This window comes from Panicum virgatum, chromosome 3N (assembly GCF_016808335.1).
Source record: "Panicum virgatum strain AP13 chromosome 3N, P.virgatum_v5, whole genome shotgun sequence".
Lineage (NCBI taxonomy): Eukaryota > Viridiplantae > Streptophyta > Magnoliopsida > Poales > Poaceae > Panicum > Panicum virgatum.
Genome location: NC_053147.1, coordinates 49,529,934 through 49,540,996, shown reverse-complemented (window position 1 = coordinate 49,540,996; position 11,063 = coordinate 49,529,934). Strand labels below are relative to the sequence as shown.

The following is an 11,063-nucleotide window of genomic DNA, read 5'->3' as shown; positions in this document are numbered from 1 at the left end:
GCCAGCCTTATCAGTGGCAAGGCGTCGATGCGGCGAGCGGGAGCGCTGGCTGGGCTCGAGCGAGCGGGAGCGGGAGAGGGGGCGTGGGCTGGGCCGAGCGCGAAGGCAGGCCGTGGGGGCGGGCTGAGCGCGCGCGCGGTTGGCTGGGCCGGAGTGGCGCGCGGGCTGGGCCGCCCGGAAAGGGAGAGGGGGAAGTGGGCTTGGGCTGATGGGTTTGCTATGGGTTTTCTATTTCTATTTTTCTCTTTCTAGTTCTAATTCAAACAAAGCTATTTGAATTCAAACAAAATTTGAATTCAACTCCTATGAAATCAAACAAAAAATAAAGTAAAGCCATGCACCAGCATGAATGCAACAAAAATTTAAACCTATGATGGATTTTAATTATTTATTGAACAAAAATTAGATTTAAATGCCAACTAAACACAATAAACCTTAGAAAATTAAATAAAGTCAATTGAATTTATTGATAAATACAGAAATTTAAAATTAGGGTGTTACATACCCTACCCCCTCAAAGAAATCTCGTCCCCGAGATTTAGCTGGGCTGGCTAGCAAAGAGATCTGGATACGTCTTCTTCAACTCATCTTCTCGCTCCCAAGTAGCCTCAGCTTCACTGTGATGACTCCACTGAACTCTGCACATCTTGATGCGCTTGTTCCGAGTAACCCTCTCTGATGTCTCCAGAATCTTCACCGGATGCTCAGTATAAGTCAGATCCTCCTGGACATCAACTCCATCCAGGGGTGCCTGCTCCTCGGGTACTCGCAGACACCTCTTCAGCTGAGATATATGGAAAACATCATGAACTCCTGAGAGGCTGAGAGGTAACTCCAGGCGATAAGGAACTTCGCCTTTCCGCTCTAGCACCTTGAAAGGCCCCACATACCGAGGTGCTAACTTCCCTTTGACATTGAATCTGCGGATTCCTCTCATCGGAGACACCTTCAGATACACATAATCACCGACGCTGAAAGTCAGGTCTCTCCGTTTGCCATCAGCATAGCTCTTCTGCCTGCTCTGTGCAATCCTCAGATTTTCTCGCACAGCCTGAACCATCCGCTCTGCATCATCTATGATCTCAGGGCCAAAGAGCTGCTTTTCACCAATCTGATCCCAATAGAGAGGAGTCCTGCACTTTCTGCCATACAATGCCTCGAATGGGGACTTCTTTAGACTGGCCTGATAGCTGTTGTTATATGAGAACTCAGCAAATGACAGGCACTTATCCCAACTAGTACCATACTGAATAGCACAAGCTCTCAGCATATCCTCCAACACTTGGTTGGTTCTCTCTGTCTGCCCATCTGTCTGAGGGTGATAAGCCGTACTGAAACGCAGCTTCGTATCCAGAGAATCATGAAGCTGCTCCCAGAAACGAGAAGTGAACTGAGACCCTCTGTCAGATATGATCTTCTTGGGTACACCATGCAAGCAGACAATCCGAGAGATGTACAACTCTGCAAGTCTAGCACCGGAGTAAGTAGTGTTCACTGGAATGAAGTGAGCAACCTTCGTCAGACGATCCACTACTACCCAAATGGAGTTGTACCCCTTCTGAGTACGAGGCAATCCAACAATGAAGTCCATAGTGATTTCCTCCCATTTCCACTCTGGAATCTTCAAAGGCTGCAATAGACCTGCTGGCCTCTGGTGCTCAGCCTTGACACGCTGACAGGTGTCACAAATAGCCACGTACTCTGCCACTGAACGCTTCATCCCATACCACCAGAAACGTTCCTTCAGATCATAGTACATCTTCGTGCTGCCCGGATGAATAGAGTATGCTGTATCATGGGCCTCACTCAGAATTAACTTCCGAAGATCATGCACATCAGGCACGCAGATCCGGTTCTTGTACCACAAAGTACCCTGATCATCCTCTCTGAAATGAGGAGCCTTGCCCTTCTTGAGCAACTCACGAATCTCCTGCAGCTTCTCATCATCTTTCTGATGCTGCCTGATCTCTGACTCTAGAGTCGGTACTGCCTCAAATGCTGCACTGGAAGTATGATGCAAGAAGCCCAGACTCAACTGCTCGAACTCCTCGCATAACTCTGGAGGCATCTGGAAAGCAACGGCCATGTTGACATAACTCCTTCTGCTCAAAGCATCTGCTACAACATTGGCCTTGCCCGGATGATAGTGAATCTCCAGATCATAGTCCTTGACCAACTCTAACCATCTTCTCTGCCGCATGTTCAGCTCATTCTGCGTGAAAATATACTTGAGGCTCTTGTGATCAGTGTAGATATCACACCGCTGCCCATACAAGTAATGCCTCCAAATCTTCAGAGCATGCACAACTGCGGCTAACTCGAGATCATGAGTAGGATAATTCAGCTCATGCCGGCGTAGCTGCCGTGAAGCATAAGCTATCACTCTGCCCTCCTGCATCAGAACACACCCAAGACCATCCTTCGAAGCATCACAATATACCGTGAACCTCTTCGTCTGGTCTGGCAGAGTCAGGACTGGCGCCGTAGTCAACCTTTTCTTCAGCTCATCAAAGGCCATCTGACGCTCATCAGTCCATACAAAAGCCACATTCTTCTCTAGCAAAGAAGTCAAAGGCTTCGCGATCTTGGAGAAATTCTCAATGAACCTCCGATAATATCCAGCTAAGCCCAAGAAAGACCTGACTTCCTTCACTGTCTGCGGTGTCTCCCACTCGAGCACATCCTTCACCTTGCTCGGATCAACAGCAATGCCTCCCTGAGAGATAACATGACCGAGGAAGGGAACCTCGTCAATCCAGAACTCGCACTTGCTGAACTTGGCATACAACTGATGCTCTCTCAGTCTCTACAATACGAGTCTCAGATGCTCCTCATGCTCTTCTTCTGTCTTGGAGAAGATCAGAATATCATCAATGAAAATCACCACAAAGACATCCAGATAATCCATGAAAACCATGTTCATCAGATGCATAAAGTAAGCCGGGGCATTTGTCAAGCCGAAGGACATGACTGTATACTCATATAGCCCGTACTTGCAGGTGAATGCCGTCTTCGGAATATCCCCAGGACGGATCCTCAACTGAAAATAACCCGAACGAAGATCAATCTTCGAGAATATACGAGCACCTCGAAGCAAATCGAAGAGATCCTCAATACGGGGGAGTGGATGCTTGTTCTTGATAGTAACTGCATTCAGCTCACGATAATCCACACACATCCTCTTCGAGCCATCCTTCTTATCTACTAGCAGCAATGGAAAAGCCCAAGGAGAGAAGCTGCGACGGATATAGCCCTTGGCTAGCAACTCATCAATAGTCTTCTTAACTTCTTCATGCTCTATAGGTGCCATACGGTAGGGCCGTTTTGCAATAGGAGCTGTGCCAGGCAAGAGATCAATACAAAACTCAATGGCGCGTTCAGGCGGCATACCTGGCAGATCATCCGGAAAGACATCCGGGAATTCAGACACCACGCGAATACCGTCCGTGGGTCTAGCCTCCATCTGATGAAGAAATCCCGAAGGCTCTACTGCACTGATAACAACCTCTTGGCCACTGGAAGCTGATAACAAGACTGTCCTCTGAGCACAATTTATACGAACTCCCCATTTGGCCAGAGTCTCCATTCCCAGAATGACATCAATGCCCTTGGTGTCTAGCACCATCAGATCAGTACAGAACTCTACTCCCCTCAAGGAAACACTGACTCTCGGGCAGTAAGTGTGAGACCTCAACTGTCCTCCCGGTGAAGATACTAACAGGCACCTCTTTAATGTGCTAGTATGAATACCATGATGCTCGACAAAAGACTGAGTAATGAAGGAATGCGTAGCACCAGTATCAAAAAGCACTGTAGCTGGATATGAATTAACCATGAACGTACCAATAACCACGTTGGGAGCCTCGGCCGCTGACTCGGCCGTCACGTGGTTCACCCTGCCCTGTGCTGGCGCCCTGGGCTGAGCTGGGCGCCCCTGCTGTCCCGCCTGCGCCTTCCGGGGGCAAGCGTTGGCGTAGTGCCCCGGCTGGCCGCAGTGAAAGCAGGTGCGAGGAGGCCCCTGAGCCTGCTGTCCGGTAGGAGCTGCCGGACGTGGAGCCTGTGGTGCCGGTGGAGCTGGTGGAGCACGAGCCGGAGGTGCCGGTAACCTCGGGCCCTGACCTGCCTGCTGCTGTCGAGGCGGGTACTGCTGCGGTGGCCTCTGCTGGTACTGCTGAGGAGGCCGGTACTGAGGCTGGTACTGCTGGGGCTGCTGGAGTCGAGGACGAGTGTTGCTGCCGGAAGCAACGGGGACAACCTTCCTCTTCTTGTCCTCCATCTCCAAGTGCTTACGCTCAGTGTTGAGCGCACTGTCAACCAGATGGTTGAAGTCGTCGAAGCGGAGGTTGAGCAGCGCGTACTGGAGGTAGTCCTCAAGACCCTCCATGAAGTGCTCCTGCTTCTTGCGGTCATCCGCAACCTCGGCAGGGGCGTAGCGTGCCAGCTGAAGAAAACGATCACGATACTCCGTGACCGACATAGTCCCCTGAATTGACAAAGACAGATAGATATCGGAAGATTAACTCAAGATTCATAAGGATAGAGCAAGGGCATTAGCTCAAAAGAAAACGCTGAATGATTATACTTAAGATTACCTGCTTCAGTGCAAGGAACTCCTTCTGTTTCATCTTCATAACGCCCGCGGGGACGTTGTGGCTGCGGAAGCGCTCCCTGAACTGGAGCCAGGTGAGAGCCTCGCGGTCGTGAACTGGGTGGGACTCCCACCAGTCCAAAGCTGCCCCTCGCAGCTGTCCTGCTGCGTACAAGACGCGCTCACGGTCATCGCACTGGGCGATGTCCAGCTGACGCTCCACTGCACGGAGCCAGTCGTCAGCCTGAAGAGGGTCGGACGTGTGAGAGAACGTCGGCGGGTGACCCCTCAGGAACTCAGCACGCCTGTCGCGAGGCTGCGGCGGTGGAGGAGGCGGAGGCTGAGTGTGAGCGTGCTGAAGAGCCTGAACAGTGTTGTTCAGGGTAGCCATCATCTGCATCTGGAGCTGAAAGTACTGCTCCGGAGTCAAGGGTGGAGGCATCGGGATCCCAGTACCCTGGTTGTTCTGACCCTGCTGCTGGCCAGAACCCGAACCGGTGCTCCTGGTGTTCACCATCTGATTTGAACAAAAGATTTCATTCAAAAATCTTTGAACAAAAGGATATTGCAGGAATAAATTCAGATGGATATGATAACTCTTTGCGGAAAAAGACTCAGCCATGATAAAGTAGACAGGATAGAGTTGACTGTTTCACCCCCAACGATCTAACTCATTTTATTAATTAGTTAACTTTAACATCTGAGTGATTTTCTTTAAACAAATTTAAACTACTAAGCTATGCAATCATTCAAAAATCCAAATCAACCATGTAGCATAATAACAAGCAGACAATTTTCACAACTTAGCCGAGTTTAGCAAAAGACTCGACTAACACAACGCGTCGCAGAACGTGCTATCGTATTATTATTAAAAAGGTCACCTAGCTATGCTCATGGTGGTCAGATGACTGATTCAGGCCAAAATCTACGAAACTATTCTTCAGAGAGAGAAATCAAGGCAAGAAGGGTAAAAAGTCAAAGAAGTCAAGGGGTATAATAGTAAAATAGTTTCAGCAGACAAGGATTGGTGAGAAGAAGTCCTAAAACTCGACCAGTTCTATCTAGGCTTCGTCCTACAGTCGATATGGCTCTGATACCACTCTGTAACACCCGGTTTATAAAAGAACATAAACCGAGCAATCATATACGTGCCAGGATCAAGTCACACGTATATACAACAGAATGAACAGTATATCATAGCACATATCACGTAAAAGACATAATAAATCGAAATACGAATGTTATTTATTACATTAATGACAAAATGTCTGATACAGCGGAAGCGAAGTACAAAATACGATAAAGCTCTCCGAAGCTGAAGCAGGGCGCCACAGGGACGTCGACTGGGAGACGAAGCACCTAGAAGTCCTCGTAGTCCTGGTAGCGCTGGACGAACTCCCTCATGTCGGCAGGGACTGAGCAGCAGTAGCGTAGCCAAGAGGAAAAAGTAGAGAAGAGGCAAGGGTGAGTACACAACTTGTACTCAACAAGTATAACACAAACTATGAGGCTCTAGGCTGGCTGACTCAACTGCATTAGCTTTTAAGTGTTGGCAAGATTTTATTTAAGCTATTTACTACTAGTTGATGAATTACCATTAACCCAGTTACATAGTAATTAATCAGAATTAATTATACTACTACTGAGAACCAAACCAAGACCAAGCCACCAAGGTAACCCCGAGAAGCACCTCCCTCGTCGGAAGGAGATAACTTCACTAATCAAAAGGAGGATCTGGGCCGCTCATAACCGTGAGCACGGCTAGTATACTAGTTTTACACTCTGCAGAGGTTGCACATCTTTACCCACAAGTCGTGAGCTACGCCAGTTGTTCATCACACTTCCTTAGGTGAGATGGCCAGCGACTCACTACGAGGCCTTTAAAAAGAATCTCGTTGGTAAGGCGTAACCGCGAGAGTTAGGTCGGCGACGATGGGGCCCACCTCCGGGGGTACAAGCACAGGAGCGCAATCCAAGCACAGACCAAGCCGGAGGAGCAGGGACCATTGAAGCTTACTACTCTTGCCCCGCAGGTAAGTTACTCCAAACCAAAAAGATCTAGTTATTACGCCATGTCTATCCCATTCTAGCCTTGTGGTAGCGCTGTTGTCCCAGGTTGTCGCTCTATGAACTGGTCCTTATGGAGAGTGGCCAACCAGGCAGTAAGCACCGTGCTGGCCCCCTAAACCATGTTTCTAACCAAAGCCAATTTTAACGAGAAGTGAGCCACTCAAGCCACACAGAGTGCCACTCTCAGAATTAAGTTCAAGTAAAACATTAATCAATTTAATTAAAAAGGACCAGAGTGTGTTATAGCGCAGCAACCTAGCACAACTACCCAAAATGCAACCCAAAGGTATATATATAAAGGATATAAACTGGCTAGGAAATCCTTAAAGGCATACAGTATTAAAATGCAGTATGAAATTGTATTTAAAGATGATAGGTTGTTCATGTTATACTTGCCTTCCTCGTACTGCTCCTGCTGCTGCTCAAAGTGCTCGGAAGACGGCTGCTCCGGGTACTGGTACTGGGGCTCCTCAGATGGATCAACGTCTACTCACGATCACATGGCCAAAACAAAGCATGAAAATAAGCATACAAGCAAACACTAACAAAAACTAAGAAACAATACATCAATACATAAAAACAGCGCACAAAACTACTCTAGAACTATTCTACGCGTTACAACGATCGCGTGGATATAAAGAACGCTAAAAACGGAGCTAAAACGCATAAACTAGGCCTAAAACAAGTTCTAGGGGCTTATTTGCAAGAAAAACAGAGTTCCAGGGGGGTTTTCTGCTAAAACCGAGGACTAAAACGTAAATAAACATTAACTCCAGGGTCTAACTCATAAAAGAACCAGGGCTGGACGGCGGGTTTAAATCTGGTAAAACTCAGGGGGCTACGCGTTAAAAACAGGGACCCAACTGGAATTAATTTGAATAAGCCTGGACTGCGGGTTGAATCTCGGAAAACTAAGGGGCTCTTTAGCAAAAGTTCCGGCCGAACCGGTATCCTCATATCTGATCCGTTGGATTCAGATCTGGCGGCTCAGATCTAAATGGGGCAAGATCTAATCTGGGTCGTTGGCTACGGATCGGACGGCTGAGGTGAAAAGGGGCACAGGAGGCGGCGGAACTCGCCGGAAACAGTGTTTCCGCGGCGGGGGATCGCCGGTGATGGCCAATCCGGCGTTCCCGTGGCCGGTTTGGACAACGGCTTGGCCCTGAAGCTTGTACGTGGCATGCGTAGACCACTGGGGCTCAGAGCGGGGTTCGACATGGGTTCGGGCGGCGTGCGCAACGGTGCAGGCGGGTGTGCGCGGCGGGGCACCGCCGGCGAGCGCTCGCGCGGCTGCTGGGGCACGCTACAATCTAAGGTAGCTAGCGTAACAATGCGGCGGAGTCTCGGGGGTACTCACCACGGGTCAGAAGCGAGCAAGGAAATCGCGCTGGCAGGTCGTCGGCGAGGTCGGCGGCGGTTGCGGACAGAGCTCGACGGCGGGGTCACTGGACGGCAACTCCGGTCGTCCTGGTCCGCGGGTCGATGTGCGAGAATGCTGTGAAGCCAGAGAAGGGGTCAGGTGGGCCTGAGATGCGCCGGCGACGAGCAATCGCTCGAAACGAGCTCACCTGCGGCGGCGTTCCTAGCGGAGAATTGACGGCGCTGGTGGTTGCTCTCGTGGCTAGGGCTGTGGATGAGACGTAGATGGGATGCGCAGGAGGATGCGGGTTGGAGTTTAAAGAAGAGGGCCCGCTAATCTCGGCGTGCGTGCTCGGCTGGCGTAGCGCAGAGATCGCGGCGGGTTGGTTCTGCGCGGGGAGGGCGGATCTCTTGGCGTGATCCTGGCCCTGATGTGGCGCTTCTAGAAGGAGGGGGTGCTCGGGAGGCTGGCCAGTGGGGCCACGGCCTTGGGGTGGAGCGGGGCCACGGGACAATGGGAAGCGGCGCTGCGGAGCGGAGCAGAGGAGCGGGCGTCACGGCGAGGAAGAAGGAGCTGCCAAGTGGGCCATGGCTGACAGCGAGACGCGGCGGTCGGGCGAGCGCGCTGACTCGGGACTGGGGTGAAGGCGGCTGACAAGCGGGGACTGAACGGCGCCGACAAGCGGGCCAGCCTTGTCAGTGGCAAGGCGTCGATGCGGCGAGCGGGAGCGCTGGCTGGGCTCGAGCGAGCGGGAGCGGGAGAGGGGGCGCGGGCTGGGCCGAGCGCGAAGGCAGGCCGTGGGGGCGGGCTGAGCGCGCGCGCGCGGTTGGCTGGGCCGGAGTGGCGCGCGGGCTGGGCCGCCCGGAAAGGGAGAGGGGGAAGTGGGCTTGGGCTGATGGGTTTGCTATGGGTTTTCTATTTCTATTTTTCTCTTTCTAGTTCTAATTCAAACAAAGCTATTTGAATTCAAACAAAATTTGAATTCAACTCCTATGAAATCAAACAAAAAATAAAGTAAAGCCATGCACCAGCATGAATGCAACAAAAATTTAAACCTATGATGGATTTTAATTATTTATTGAACAAAAATTAGATTTAAATGCCAACTAAACACAATAAACCTTAGAAAATTAAATAAAGTCAATTGAATTTATTGATAAATACAGAAATTTAAAATTAGGGTGTTACATGTATGACCGGTTTCTCCCTGCCGGAAAACTACACAGACAATCTAGAGAGGCTCGTGAGAAGGGCACGACCTCGTGTTATTCCTCCTCTCGCTATCCTCCCGGCACAGAAACCCATTTCGGAAGCACCACTCGTTCTTGAGGCTATGGCTGAAAAGACTCTCCGCAAGTTCTCCGTCCCCTCCACCGACAATGTGGCCACTGGCCCCAACATTAATGTCGGGGACGTGAACTTCAAGCTCAAATCAAGCCTCATCAACATGGTGCAGGCTAGCCCATTCTGTGGCAAGTCGAACGAGGACGCAAATGCACATTTGCAGAATTTTCTAGAGCTCTGCGACACCGTTGTCATACGGGGTGTCACCGCCGACGTTGTCAAGCTTTGTCTGTTTCCCTTTTCTCTCCTAGGGAAGGCGAAACTGTAGTTTTATAAAGAAAAGGACATCGACACCTGGGCCAAATGCTCCAAGGCGTTCCTCGCAAAATTCTTCCCGCTGGGCAAAACAAATGCCCTGCGCAGGAGAATTTCAAGTTTCCAGCAGACAGGGATGGAATCCATCCCAGAAGCTTAGGAGAGGCTGCAGGAATACATCCTGGCCTGTCCTCATCATGGAATGGACGAGTGGCTCATCCTGCAAAGCTTCTACAACGGGCTCACAACGACATCTCGAGCCAATATTGATGCTGCTGCTGGAGGAGCCTTCCTCGACCTGACCATAGCCAAATCCAAAGCATTGGTCGAGAAGATGGTCTCCAATCATGGGTGGAGCGATGAACGACTCCAACCCCGCACCAAGAGCACGTATACCATCAAGGAGACAGATATGATTGTTGCCAAACTGGACCTCCTACTGAAGCATCTCGGCGAAAGGGCCGAATTCAAGAAGCATAGAGAAAACTATACTCGTGCCATGGAATCGCACTTCATGTGCGAAGTCTGTGGTAATGAAGGACACTCGGGGGATGACTGCCCCGAAACCCGTGAAGACTGTGCCTACCTCAACAACAACAATGGGTACCGTCCACAACAAGGAGGCTAGGGGTGGAACCAGCCATGTCCACCTTTTCAGGGAGGTAATAATTACAACTCTTCTTTCAATTCAAATTTCATTTCAAACCAACCTCCCTTGAGAGAACTTGTTCTTGGCCAAGTTAAAATCAACGAAAATATAAATAAAAAGCTTTTGGCCAATGACAAATCCCTGGAAAGTTTAAATGTCAAGCTTGAAACTTTGTCTTCAACTCTTAAAAACCAGTTAAGTTTCAACAAAATGATCAAAACCCAGCTTGCACAAATTGTTGCTTTGTTACCTGCTGTTGAGAGCGGGAAAATCCCAGGGCAACCTGAGTCTTCCGTTGAAAATGTCAGCATGGTGTCTACCGGATGGGGTAACTCGTCCCGGAGGCCACCACGCAATAACCATGCAGGTAGGTACTATCCCCCAAGTAACGACGTTTGGGATGGCATGGTGGTAGCGGTGCAAGAGGATCCAGGGGTCCCCATGATCAGCTGCTCGATCTACGTCAAACACTTCGAGCGATGCCTATGCGGTCTGGGGGCAAACGTGAATATAATGCCCAAGGTAATATATGAAGCACTTGAATATCCTGCTCTTTCCCCAACAACTATGCTCGTACAGCTTGCAGATTCAACCATTTGGTATCCCGAAGGGATAGCCGAACACGTTTTCGTACGAGTACGGGACTCCTTCGTCCTTGCCGACATTGTGGTAATGGATATGGAGGGCGACCTCGAAGTCGACCTCGTACTTGGGTGACCTTTTCTAAGGTCTGCCAAGGCAAGGATCGATGTCGGAAAGGGAGAAATCCGTTTCCGTGCTGGAAGGGAGGATATATT

The 11,063-nt window shown here is 50.1% G+C and overlaps 1 non-coding gene across 1 annotated transcript; it reads right to left on the bottom strand.

Moving 5' to 3' along the window:
- Positions 1-9,714: 9,714 nt before the first annotated feature.
- Positions 9,715-9,821, bottom strand: LOC120668177. Its single transcript, XR_005672276.1, has one exon. It is a non-coding gene; the product is annotated as a small nucleolar RNA R71 (small nucleolar RNA).
- Positions 9,822-11,063: the final 1,242 nt, after the last annotated feature.